We start from the raw sequence: 15,354 nt of genomic DNA, 5'->3' as shown, positions 1-15,354 counted from the left end.
TAACCCTAACCCTAACCCTAACCCTAACCCTAACCCTAACCCTAACCCTAACCCTAACCCTAACCCTAACCCTAACCCTAACCCTAACCCTAACCCTAACCCTAACCCTAACCCTAACCCTAACCCTAACCCTAACCCTAACCCTAACCCTAACCCTAACCCTAACCCTAACCCTAACCCTAACCCTAACCCTAACCCTAACCCTAACCCTAACCCTAACCCTAACCCTAACCCTAACCCTAACCCTAACCCTAACCCTAACCCTAACCCTAACCCTAACCCTAACCCTAACCCTAACCCTAACCCTAACCCTAACCCTAACCCTAACCCTAACCCTAACCCTAACCCTAACCCTAACCCTAACCCTAACCCTAACCCTAACCCTAACCCTAACCCTAACCCTAACCCTAACCCTAACCCTAACCCTAACCCTAACCCTAACCCTAACCCTAACCCTAACCCTAACCCTAACCCTAACCCTAACCCTAACCCTAACCCTAACCCTAACCCTAACCCTAACCCTAACCCTAACCCTAACCCTAACCCTAACCCTAACCCTAACCCTAACCCTAACCCTAACCCTAACCCTAACCCTAACCCTAACCCTAACCCTAACCCTAACCCTAACCCTAACCCTAACCCTAACCCTAACCCTAACCCTAACCCTAACCCTAACCCTAACCCTAACCCTAACCCTAACCCTAACCCTAACCCTAACCCTAACCCTAACCCTAACCCTAACCCTAACCCTAACCCTAACCCTAACCCTAACCCTAACCCTAACCCTAACCCTAACCCTAACCCTAACCCTAACCCTAACCCTAACCCTAACCCTAACCCTAACCCTAACCCTAACCCTAACCCTAACCCTAACCCTAACCCTAACCCTAACCCTAACCCTAACCCTAACCCTAACCCTAACCCTAACCCTAACCCTAACCCTAACCCTAACCCTAACCCTAACCCTAACCCTAACCCTAACCCTAACCCTAACCCTAACCCTAACCCTAACCCTAACCCTAACCCTAACCCTAACCCTAACCCTAACCCTAACCCTAACCCTAACCCTAACCCTAACCCTAACCCTAACCCTAACCCTAACCCTAACCCTAACCCTAACCCTAACCCTAACCCTAACCCTAACCCTAACCCTAACCCTAACCCTAACCCTAACCCTAACCCTAACCCTAACCCTAACCCTAACCCTAACCCTAACCCTAACCCTAACCCTAACCCTAACCCTAACCCTAACCCTAACCCTAACCCTAACCCTAACCCTAACCCTAACCCTAACCCTAACCCTAACCCTAACCCTAACCCTAACCCTAACCCTAACCCTAACCCTAACCCTAACCCTAACCCTAACCCTAACCCTAACCCTAACCCTAACCCTAACCCTAACCCTAACCCTAACCCTAACCCTAACCCTAACCCTAACCCTAACCCTAACCCTAACCCTAACCCTAACCCTAACCCTAACCCTAACCCTAACCCTAACCCTAACCCTAACCCTAACCCTAACCCTAACCCTAACCCTAACCCTAACCCTAACCCTAACCCTAACCCTAACCCTAACCCTAACCCTAACCCTAACCCTAACCCTAACCCTAACCCTAACCCTAACCCTAACCCTAACCCTAACCCTAACCCTAACCCTAACCCTAACCCTAACCCTAACCCTAACCCTAACCCTAACCCTAACCCTAACCCTAACCCTAACCCTAACCCTAACCCTAACCCTAACCCTAACCCTAACCCTAACCCTAACCCTAACCCTAACCCTAACCCTAACCCTAACCCTAACCCTAACCCTAACCCTAACCCTAACCCTAACCCTAACCCTAACCCTAACCCTAACCCTAACCCTAACCCTAACCCTAACCCTAACCCTAACCCTAACCCTAACCCTAACCCTAACCCTAACCCTAACCCTAACCCTAACCCTAACCCTAACCCTAACCCTAACCCTAACCCTAACCCTAACCCTAACCCTAACCCTAACCCTAACCCTAACCCTAACCCTAACCCTAACCCTAACCCTAACCCTAACCCTAACCCTAACCCTAACCCTAACCCTAACCCTAACCCTAACCCTAACCCTAACCCTAACCCTAACCCTAACCCTAACCCTAACCCTAACCCTAACCCTAACCCTAACCCTAACCCTAACCCTAACCCTAACCCTAACCCTAACCCTAACCCTAACCCTAACCCTAACCCTAACCCTAACCCTAACCCTAACCCTAACCCTAACCCTAACCCTAACCCTAACCCTAACCCTAACCCTAACCCTAACCCTAACCCTAACCCTAACCCTAACCCTAACCCTAACCCTAACCCTAACCCTAACCCTAACCCTAACCCTAACCCTAACCCTAACCCTAACCCTAACCCTAACCCTAACCCTAACCCTAACCCTAACCCTAACCCTAACCCTAACCCTAACCCTAACCCTAACCCTAACCCTAACCCTAACCCTAACCCTAACCCTAACCCTAACCCTAACCCTAACCCTAACCCTAACCCTAACCCTAACCCTAACCCTAACCCTAACCCTAACCCTAACCCTAACCCTAACCCTAACCCTAACCCTAACCCTAACCCTAACCCTAACCCTAACCCTAACCCTAACCCTAACCCTAACCCTAACCCTAACCCTAACCCTAACCCTAACCCTAACCCTAACCCTAACCCTAACCCTAACCCTAACCCTAACCCTAACCCTAACCCTAACCCTAACCCTAACCCTAACCCTAACCCTAACCCTAACCCTAACCCTAACCCTAACCCTAACCCTAACCCTAACCCTAACCCTAACCCTAACCCTAACCCTAACCCTAACCCTAACCCTAACCCTAACCCTAACCCTAACCCTAACCCTAACCCTAACCCTAACCCTAACCCTAACCCTAACCCTAACCCTAACCCTAACCCTAACCCTAACCCTAACCCTAACCCTAACCCTAACCCTAACCCTAACCCTAACCCTAACCCTAACCCTAACCCTAACCCTAACCCTAACCCTAACCCTAACCCTAACCCTAACCCTAACCCTAACCCTAACCCTAACCCTAACCCTAACCCTAACCCTAACCCTAACCCTAACCCTAACCCTAACCCTAACCCTAACCCTAACCCTAACCCTAACCCTAACCCTAACCCTAACCCTAACCCTAACCCTAACCCTAACCCTAACCCTAACCCTAACCCTAACCCTAACCCTAACCCTAACCCTAACCCTAACCCTAACCCTAACCCTAACCCTAACCCTAACCCTAACCCTAACCCTAACCCTAACCCTAACCCTAACCCTAACCCTAACCCTAACCCTAACCCTAACCCTAACCCTAACCCTAACCCTAACCCTAACCCTAACCCTAACCCTAACCCTAACCCTAACCCTAACCCTAACCCTAACCCTAACCCTAACCCTAACCCTAACCCTAACCCTAACCCTAACCCTAACCCTAACCCTAACCCTAACCCTAACCCTAACCCTAACCCTAACCCTAACCCTAACCCTAACCCTAACCCTAACCCTAACCCTAACCCTAACCCTAACCCTAACCCTAACCCTAACCCTAACCCTAACCCTAACCCTAACCCTAACCCTAACCCTAACCCTAACCCTAACCCTAACCCTAACCCTAACCCTAACCCTAACCCTAACCCTAACCCTAACCCTAACCCTAACCCTAACCCTAACCCTAACCCTAACCCTAACCCTAACCCTAACCCTAACCCTAACCCTAACCCTAACCCTAACCCTAACCCTAACCCTAACCCTAACCCTAACCCTAACCCTAACCCTAACCCTAACCCTAACCCTAACCCTAACCCTAACCCTAACCCTAACCCTAACCCTAACCCTAACCCTAACCCTAACCCTAACCCTAACCCTAACCCTAACCCTAACCCTAACCCTAACCCTAACCCTAACCCTAACCCTAACCCTAACCCTAACCCTAACCCTAACCCTAACCCTAACCCTAACCCTAACCCTAACCCTAACCCTAACCCTAACCCTAACCCTAACCCTAACCCTAACCCTAACCCTAACCCTAACCCTAACCCTAACCCTAACCCTAACCCTAACCCTAACCCTAACCCTAACCCTAACCCTAACCCTAACCCTAACCCTAACCCTAACCCTAACCCTAACCCTAACCCTAACCCTAACCCTAACCCTAACCCTAACCCTAACCCTAACCCTAACCCTAACCCTAACCCTAACCCTAACCCTAACCCTAACCCTAACCCTAACCCTAACCCTAACCCTAACCCTAACCCTAACCCTAACCCTAACCCTAACCCTAACCCTAACCCTAACCCTAACCCTAACCCTAACCCTAACCCTAACCCTAACCCTAACCCTAACCCTAACCCTAACCCTAACCCTAACCCTAACCCTAACCCTAACCCTAACCCTAACCCTAACCCTAACCCTAACCCTAACCCTAACCCTAACCCTAACCCTAACCCTAACCCTAACCCTAACCCTAACCCTAACCCTAACCCTAACCCTAACCCTAACCCTAACCCTAACCCTAACCCTAACCCTAACCCTAACCCTAACCCTAACCCTAACCCTAACCCTAACCCTAACCCTAACCCTAACCCTAACCCTAACCCTAACCCTAACCCTAACCCTAACCCTAACCCTAACCCTAACCCTAACCCTAACCCTAACCCTAACCCTAACCCTAACCCTAACCCTAACCCTAACCCTAACCCTAACCCTAACCCTAACCCTAACCCTAACCCTAACCCTAACCCTAACCCTAACCCTAACCCTAACCCTAACCCTAACCCTAACCCTAACCCTAACCCTAACCCTAACCCTAACCCTAACCCTAACCCTAACCCTAACCCTAACCCTAACCCTAACCCTAACCCTAACCCTAACCCTAACCCTAACCCTAACCCTAACCCTAACCCTAACCCTAACCCTAACCCTAACCCTAACCCTAACCCTAACCCTAACCCTAACCCTAACCCTAACCCTAACCCTAACCCTAACCCTAACCCTAACCCTAACCCTAACCCTAACCCTAACCCTAACCCTAACCCTAACCCTAACCCTAACCCTAACCCTAACCCTAACCCTAACCCTAACCCTAACCCTAACCCTAACCCTAACCCTAACCCTAACCCTAACCCTAACCCTAACCCTAACCCTAACCCTAACCCTAACCCTAACCCTAACCCTAACCCTAACCCTAACCCTAACCCTAACCCTAACCCTAACCCTAACCCTAACCCTAACCCTAACCCTAACCCTAACCCTAACCCTAACCCTAACCCTAACCCTAACCCTAACCCTAACCCTAACCCTAACCCTAACCCTAACCCTAACCCTAACCCTAACCCTAACCCTAACCCTAACCCTAACCCTAACCCTAACCCTAACCCTAACCCTAACCCTAACCCTAACCCTAACCCTAACCCTAACCCTAACCCTAACCCTAACCCTAACCCTAACCCTAACCCTAACCCTAACCCTAACCCTAACCCTAACCCTAACCCTAACCCTAACCCTAACCCTAACCCTAACCCTAACCCTAACCCTAACCCTAACCCTAACCCTAACCCTAACCCTAACCCTAACCCTAACCCTAACCCTAACCCTAACCCTAACCCTAACCCTAACCCTAACCCTAACCCTAACCCTAACCCTAACCCTAACCCTAACCCTAACCCTAACCCTAACCCTAACCCTAACCCTAACCCTAACCCTAACCCTAACCCTAACCCTAACCCTAACCCTAACCCTAACCCTAACCCTAACCCTAACCCTAACCCTAACCCTAACCCTAACCCTAACCCTAACCCTAACCCTAACCCTAACCCTAACCCTAACCCTAACCCTAACCCTAACCCTAACCCTAACCCTAACCCTAACCCTAACCCTAACCCTAACCCTAACCCTAACCCTAACCCTAACCCTAACCCTAACCCTAACCCTAACCCTAACCCTAACCCTAACCCTAACCCTAACCCTAACCCTAACCCTAACCCTAACCCTAACCCTAACCCTAACCCTAACCCTAACCCTAACCCTAACCCTAACCCTAACCCTAACCCTAACCCTAACCCTAACCCTAACCCTAACCCTAACCCTAACCCTAACCCTAACCCTAACCCTAACCCTAACCCTAACCCTAACCCTAACCCTAACCCTAACCCTAACCCTAACCCTAACCCTAACCCTAACCCTAACCCTAACCCTAACCCTAACCCTAACCCTAACCCTAACCCTAACCCTAACCCTAACCCTAACCCTAACCCTAACCCTAACCCTAACCCTAACCCTAACCCTAACCCTAACCCTAACCCTAACCCTAACCCTAACCCTAACCCTAACCCTAACCCTAACCCTAACCCTAACCCTAACCCTAACCCTAACCCTAACCCTAACCCTAACCCTAACCCTAACCCTAACCCTAACCCTAACCCTAACCCTAACCCTAACCCTAACCCTAACCCTAACCCTAACCCTAACCCTAACCCTAACCCTAACCCTAACCCTAACCCTAACCCTAACCCTAACCCTAACCCTAACCCTAACCCTAACCCTAACCCTAACCCTAACCCTAACCCTAACCCTAACCCTAACCCTAACCCTAACCCTAACCCTAACCCTAACCCTAACCCTAACCCTAACCCTAACCCTAACCCTAACCCTAACCCTAACCCTAACCCTAACCCTAACCCTAACCCTAACCCTAACCCTAACCCTAACCCTAACCCTAACCCTAACCCTAACCCTAACCCTAACCCTAACCCTAACCCTAACCCTAACCCTAACCCTAACCCTAACCCTAACCCTAACCCTAACCCTAACCCTAACCCTAACCCTAACCCTAACCCTAACCCTAACCCTAACCCTAACCCTAACCCTAACCCTAACCCTAACCCTAACCCTAACCCTAACCCTAACCCTAACCCTAACCCTAACCCTAACCCTAACCCTAACCCTAACCCTAACCCTAACCCTAACCCTAACCCTAACCCTAACCCTAACCCTAACCCTAACCCTAACCCTAACCCTAACCCTAACCCTAACCCTAACCCTAACCCTAACCCTAACCCTAACCCTAACCCTAACCCTAACCCTAACCCTAACCCTAACCCTAACCCTAACCCTAACCCTAACCCTAACCCTAACCCTAACCCTAACCCTAACCCTAACCCTAACCCTAACCCTAACCCTAACCCTAACCCTAACCCTAACCCTAACCCTAACCCTAACCCTAACCCTAACCCTAACCCTAACCCTAACCCTAACCCTAACCCTAACCCTAACCCTAACCCTAACCCTAACCCTAACCCTAACCCTAACCCTAACCCTAACCCTAACCCTAACCCTAACCCTAACCCTAACCCTAACCCTAACCCTAACCCTAACCCTAACCCTAACCCTAACCCTAACCCTAACCCTAACCCTAACCCTAACCCTAACCCTAACCCTAACCCTAACCCTAACCCTAACCCTAACCCTAACCCTAACCCTAACCCTAACCCTAACCCTAACCCTAACCCTAACCCTAACCCTAACCCTAACCCTAACCCTAACCCTAACCCTAACCCTAACCCTAACCCTAACCCTAACCCTAACCCTAACCCTAACCCTAACCCTAACCCTAACCCTAACCCTAACCCTAACCCTAACCCTAACCCTAACCCTAACCCTAACCCTAACCCTAACCCTAACCCTAACCCTAACCCTAACCCTAACCCTAACCCTAACCCTAACCCTAACCCTAACCCTAACCCTAACCCTAACCCTAACCCTAACCCTAACCCTAACCCTAACCCTAACCCTAACCCTAACCCTAACCCTAACCCTAACCCTAACCCTAACCCTAACCCTAACCCTAACCCTAACCCTAACCCTAACCCTAACCCTAACCCTAACCCTAACCCTAACCCTAACCCTAACCCTAACCCTAACCCTAACCCTAACCCTAACCCTAACCCTAACCCTAACCCTAACCCTAACCCTAACCCTAACCCTAACCCTAACCCTAACCCTAACCCTAACCCTAACCCTAACCCTAACCCTAACCCTAACCCTAACCCTAACCCTAACCCTAACCCTAACCCTAACCCTAACCCTAACCCTAACCCTAACCCTAACCCTAACCCTAACCCTAACCCTAACCCTAACCCTAACCCTAACCCTAACCCTAACCCTAACCCTAACCCTAACCCTAACCCTAACCCTAACCCTAACCCTAACCCTAACCCTAACCCTAACCCTAACCCTAACCCTAACCCTAACCCTAACCCTAACCCTAACCCTAACCCTAACCCTAACCCTAACCCTAACCCTAACCCTAACCCTAACCCTAACCCTAACCCTAACCCTAACCCTAACCCTAACCCTAACCCTAACCCTAACCCTAACCCTAACCCTAACCCTAACCCTAACCCTAACCCTAACCCTAACCCTAACCCTAACCCTAACCCTAACCCTAACCCTAACCCTAACCCTAACCCTAACCCTAACCCTAACCCTAACCCTAACCCTAACCCTAACCCTAACCCTAACCCTAACCCTAACCCTAACCCTAACCCTAACCCTAACCCTAACCCTAACCCTAACCCTAACCCTAACCCTAACCCTAACCCTAACCCTAACCCTAACCCTAACCCTAACCCTAACCCTAACCCTAACCCTAACCCTAACCCTAACCCTAACCCTAACCCTAACCCTAACCCTAACCCTAACCCTAACCCTAACCCTAACCCTAACCCTAACCCTAACCCTAACCCTAACCCTAACCCTAACCCTAACCCTAACCCTAACCCTAACCCTAACCCTAACCCTAACCCTAACCCTAACCCTAACCCTAACCCTAACCCTAACCCTAACCCTAACCCTAACCCTAACCCTAACCCTAACCCTAACCCTAACCCTAACCCTAACCCTAACCCTAACCCTAACCCTAACCCTAACCCTAACCCTAACCCTAACCCTAACCCTAACCCTAACCCTAACCCTAACCCTAACCCTAACCCTAACCCTAACCCTAACCCTAACCCTAACCCTAACCCTAACCCTAACCCTAACCCTAACCCTAACCCTAACCCTAACCCTAACCCTAACCCTAACCCTAACCCTAACCCTAACCCTAACCCTAACCCTAACCCTAACCCTAACCCTAACCCTAACCCTAACCCTAACCCTAACCCTAACCCTAACCCTAACCCTAACCCTAACCCTAACCCTAACCCTAACCCTAACCCTAACCCTAACCCTAACCCTAACCCTAACCCTAACCCTAACCCTAACCCTAACCCTAACCCTAACCCTAACCCTAACCCTAACCCTAACCCTAACCCTAACCCTAACCCTAACCCTAACCCTAACCCTAACCCTAACCCTAACCCTAACCCTAACCCTAACCCTAACCCTAACCCTAACCCTAACCCTAACCCTAACCCTAACCCTAACCCTAACCCTAACCCTAACCCTAACCCTAACCCTAACCCTAACCCTAACCCTAACCCTAACCCTAACCCTAACCCTAACCCTAACCCTAACCCTAACCCTAACCCTAACCCTAACCCTAACCCTAACCCTAACCCTAACCCTAACCCTAACCCTAACCCTAACCCTAACCCTAACCCTAACCCTAACCCTAACCCTAACCCTAACCCTAACCCTAACCCTAACCCTAACCCTAACCCTAACCCTAACCCTAACCCTAACCCTAACCCTAACCCTAACCCTAACCCTAACCCTAACCCTAACCCTAACCCTAACCCTAACCCTAACCCTAACCCTAACCCTAACCCTAACCCTAACCCTAACCCTAACCCTAACCCTAACCCTAACCCTAACCCTAACCCTAACCCTAACCCTAACCCTAACCCTAACCCTAACCCTAACCCTAACCCTAACCCTAACCCTAACCCTAACCCTAACCCTAACCCTAACCCTAACCCTAACCCTAACCCTAACCCTAACCCTAACCCTAACCCTAACCCTAACCCTAACCCTAACCCTAACCCTAACCCTAACCCTAACCCTAACCCTAACCCTAACCCTAACCCTAACCCTAACCCTAACCCTAACCCTAACCCTAACCCTAACCCTAACCCTAACCCTAACCCTAACCCTAACCCTAACCCTAACCCTAACCCTAACCCTAACCCTAACCCTAACCCTAACCCTAACCCTAACCCTAACCCTAACCCTAACCCTAACCCTAACCCTAACCCTAACCCTAACCCTAACCCTAACCCTAACCCTAACCCTAACCCTAACCCTAACCCTAACCCTAACCCTAACCCTAACCCTAACCCTAACCCTAACCCTAACCCTAACCCTAACCCTAACCCTAACCCTAACCCTAACCCTAACCCTAACCCTAACCCTAACCCTAACCCTAACCCTAACCCTAACCCTAACCCTAACCCTAACCCTAACCCTAACCCTAACCCTAACCCTAACCCTAACCCTAACCCTAACCCTAACCCTAACCCTAACCCTAACCCTAACCCTAACCCTAACCCTAACCCTAACCCTAACCCTAACCCTAACCCTAACCCTAACCCTAACCCTAACCCTAACCCTAACCCTAACCCTAACCCTAACCCTAACCCTAACCCTAACCCTAACCCTAACCCTAACCCTAACCCTAACCCTAACCCTAACCCTAACCCTAACCCTAACCCTAACCCTAACCCTAACCCTAACCCTAACCCTAACCCTAACCCTAACCCTAACCCTAACCCTAACCCTAACCCTAACCCTAACCCTAACCCTAACCCTAACCCTAACCCTAACCCTAACCCTAACCCTAACCCTAACCCTAACCCTAACCCTAACCCTAACCCTAACCCTAACCCTAACCCTAACCCTAACCCTAACCCTAACCCTAACCCTAACCCTAACCCTAACCCTAACCCTAACCCTAACCCTAACCCTAACCCTAACCCTAACCCTAACCCTAACCCTAACCCTAACCCTAACCCTAACCCTAACCCTAACCCTAACCCTAACCCTAACCCTAACCCTAACCCTAACCCTAACCCTAACCCTAACCCTAACCCTAACCCTAACCCTAACCCTAACCCTAACCCTAACCCTAACCCTAACCCTAACCCTAACCCTAACCCTAACCCTAACCCTAACCCTAACCCTAACCCTAACCCTAACCCTAACCCTAACCCTAACCCTAACCCTAACCCTAACCCTAACCCTAACCCTAACCCTAACCCTAACCCTAACCCTAACCCTAACCCTAACCCTAACCCTAACCCTAACCCTAACCCTAACCCTAACCCTAACCCTAACCCTAACCCTAACCCTAACCCTAACCCTAACCCTAACCCTAACCCTAACCCTAACCCTAACCCTAACCCTAACCCTAACCCTAACCCTAACCCTAACCCTAACCCTAACCCTAACCCTAACCCTAACCCTAACCCTAACCCTAACCCTAACCCTAACCCTAACCCTAACCCTAACCCTAACCCTAACCCTAACCCTAACCCTAACCCTAACCCTAACCCTAACCCTAACCCTAACCCTAACCCTAACCCTAACCCTAACCCTAACCCTAACCCTAACCCTAACCCTAACCCTAACCCTAACCCTAACCCTAACCCTAACCCTAACCCTAACCCTAACCCTAACCCTAACCCTAACCCTAACCCTAACCCTAACCCTAACCCTAACCCTAACCCTAACCCTAACCCTAACCCTAACCCTAACCCTAACCCTAACCCTAACCCTAACCCTAACCCTAACCCTAACCCTAACCCTAACCCTAACCCTAACCCTAACCCTAACCCTAACCCTAACCCTAACCCTAACCCTAACCCTAACCCTAACCCTAACCCTAACCCTAACCCTAACCCTAACCCTAACCCTAACCCTAACCCTAACCCTAACCCTAACCCTAACCCTAACCCTAACCCTAACCCTAACCCTAACCCTAACCCTAACCCTAACCCTAACCCTAACCCTAACCCTAACCCTAACCCTAACCCTAACCCTAACCCTAACCCTAACCCTAACCCTAACCCTAACCCTAACCCTAACCCTAACCCTAACCCTAACCCTAACCCTAACCCTAACCCTAACCCTAACCCTAACCCTAACCCTAACCCTAACCCTAACCCTAACCCTAACCCTAACCCTAACCCTAACCCTAACCCTAACCCTAACCCTAACCCTAACCCTAACCCTAACCCTAACCCTAACCCTAACCCTAACCCTAACCCTAACCCTAACCCTAACCCTAACCCTAACCCTAACCCTAACCCTAACCCTAACCCTAACCCTAACCCTAACCCTAACCCTAACCCTAACCCTAACCCTAACCCTAACCCTAACCCTAACCCTAACCCTAACCCTAACCCTAACCCTAACCCTAACCCTAACCCTAACCCTAACCCTAACCCTAACCCTAACCCTAACCCTAACCCTAACCCTAACCCTAACCCTAACCCTAACCCTAACCCTAACCCTAACCCTAACCCTAACCCTAACCCTAACCCTAACCCTAACCCTAACCCTAACCCTAACCCTAACCCTAACCCTAACCCTAACCCTAACCCTAACCCTAACCCTAACCCTAACCCTAACCCTAACCCTAACCCTAACCCTAACCCTAACCCTAACCCTAACCCTAACCCTAACCCTAACCCTAACCCTAACCCTAACCCTAACCCTAACCCTAACCCTAACCCTAACCCTAACCCTAACCCTAACCCTAACCCTAACCCTAACCCTAACCCTAACCCTAACCCTAACCCTAACCCTAACCCTAACCCTAACCCTAACCCTAACCCTAACCCTAACCCTAACCCTAACCCTAACCCTAACCCTAACCCTAACCCTAACCCTAACCCTAACCCTAACCCTAACCCTAACCCTAACCCTAACCCTAACCCTAACCCTAACCCTAACCCTAACCCTAACCCTAACCCTAACCCTAACCCTAACCCTAACCCTAACCCTAACCCTAACCCTAACCCTAACCCTAACCCTAACCCTAACCCTAACCCTAACCCTAACCCTAACCCTAACCCTAACCCTAACCCTAACCCTAACCCTAACCCTAACCCTAACCCTAACCCTAACCCTAACCCTAACCCTAACCCTAACCCTAACCCTAACCCTAACCCTAACCCTAACCCTAACCCTAACCCTAACCCTAACCCTAACCCTAACCCTAACCCTAACCCTAACCCTAACCCTAACCCTAACCCTAACCCTAACCCTAACCCTAACCCTAACCCTAACCCTAACCCTAACCCTAACCCTAACCCTAACCCTAACCCTAACCCTAACCCTAACCCTAACCCTAACCCTAACCCTAACCCTAACCCTAACCCTAACCCTAACCCTAACCCTAACCCTAACCCTAACCCTAACCCTAACCCTAACCCTAACCCTAACCCTAACCCTAACCCTAACCCTAACCCTAACCCTAACCCTAACCCTAACCCTAACCCTAACCCTAACCCTAACCCTAACCCTAACCCTAACCCTAACCCTAACCCTAACCCTAACCCTAACCCTAACCCTAACCCTAACCCTAACCCTAACCCTAACCCTAACCCTAACCCTAACCCTAACCCTAACCCTAACCCTAACCCTAACCCTAACCCTAACCCTAACCCTAACCCTAACCCTAACCCTAACCCTAACCCTAACCCTAACCCTAACCCTAACCCTAACCCTAACCCTAACCCTAACCCTAACCCTAACCCTAACCCTAACCCTAACCCTAACCCTAACCCTAACCCTAACCCTAACCCTAACCCTAACCCTAACCCTAACCCTAACCCTAACCCTAACCCTAACCCTAACCCTAACCCTAACCCTAACCCTAACCCTAACCCTAACCCTAACCCTAACCCTAACCCTAACCCTAACCCTAACCCTAACCCTAACCCTAACCCTAACCCTAACCCTAACCCTAACCCTAACCCTAACCCTAACCCTAACCCTAACCCTAACCCTAACCCTAACCCTAACCCTAACCCTAACCCTAACCCTAACCCTAACCCTAACCCTAACCCTAACCCTAACCCTAACCCTAACCCTAACCCTAACCCTAACCCTAACCCTAACCCTAACCCTAACCCTAACCCTAACCCTAACCCTAACCCTAACCCTAACCCTAACCCTAACCCTAACCCTAACCCTAACCCTAACCCTAACCCTAACCCTAACCCTAACCCTAACCCTAACCCTAACCCTAACCCTAACCCTAACCCTAACCCTAACCCTAACCCTAACCCTAACCCTAACCCTAACCCTAACCCTAACCCTAACCCTAACCCTAACCCTAACCCTAACCCTAACCCTAACCCTAACCCTAACCCTAACCCTAACCCTAACCCTAACCCTAACCCTAACCCTAACCCTAACCCTAACCCTAACCCTAACCCTAACCCTAACCCTAACCCTAACCCTAACCCTAACCCTAACCCTAACCCTAACCCTAACCCTAACCCTAACCCTAACCCTAACCCTAACCCTAACCCTAACCCTAACCCTAACCCTAACCCTAACCCTAACCCTAACCCTAACCCTAACCCTAACCCTAACCCTAACCCTAACCCTAACCCTAACCCTAACCCTAACCCTAACCCTAACCCTAACCCTAACCCTAACCCTAACCCTAACCCTAACCCTAACCCTAACCCTAACCCTAACCCTAACCCTAACCCTAACCCTAACCCTAACCCTAACCCTAACCCTAACCCTAACCCTAACCCTAACCCTAACCCTAACCCTAACCCTAACCCTAACCCTAACCCTAACCCTAACCCTAACCCTAACCCTAACCCTAACCCTAACCCTAACCCTAACCCTAACCCTAACCCTAACCCTAACCCTAACCCTAACCCTAACCCTAACCCTAACCCTAACCCTAACCCTAACCCTAACCCTAACCCTAACCCTAACCCTAACCCTAACCCTAACCCTAACCCTAACCCTAACCCTAACCCTAACCCTAACCCTAACCCTAACCCTAACCCTAACCCTAACCCTAACCCTAACCCTAACCCTAACCCTAACCCTAACCCTAACCCTAACCCTAACCCTAACCCTAACCCTAACCCTAACCCTAACCCTAACCCTAACCCTAACCCTAACCCTAACCCTAACCCTAACCCTAACCCTAACCCTAACCCTAACCCTAACCCTAACCCTAACCCTAACCCTAACCCTAACCCTAACCCTAACCCTAACCCTAACCCTAACCCTAACCCTAACCCTAACCCTAACCCTAACCCTAACCCTAACCCTAACCCTAACCCTAACCCTAACCCTAACCCTAACCCTAACCCTAACCCTAACCCTAACCCTAACCCTAACCC

This window comes from Heloderma suspectum, chromosome 9, assembly GCF_057233095.1.
Source record: "Heloderma suspectum isolate Gila_16-S chromosome 9, 16-S_ref, whole genome shotgun sequence".
Lineage (NCBI taxonomy): Eukaryota > Metazoa > Chordata > Lepidosauria > Squamata > Helodermatidae > Heloderma > Heloderma suspectum.
This window is presented reverse-complemented; position numbering follows the sequence as displayed.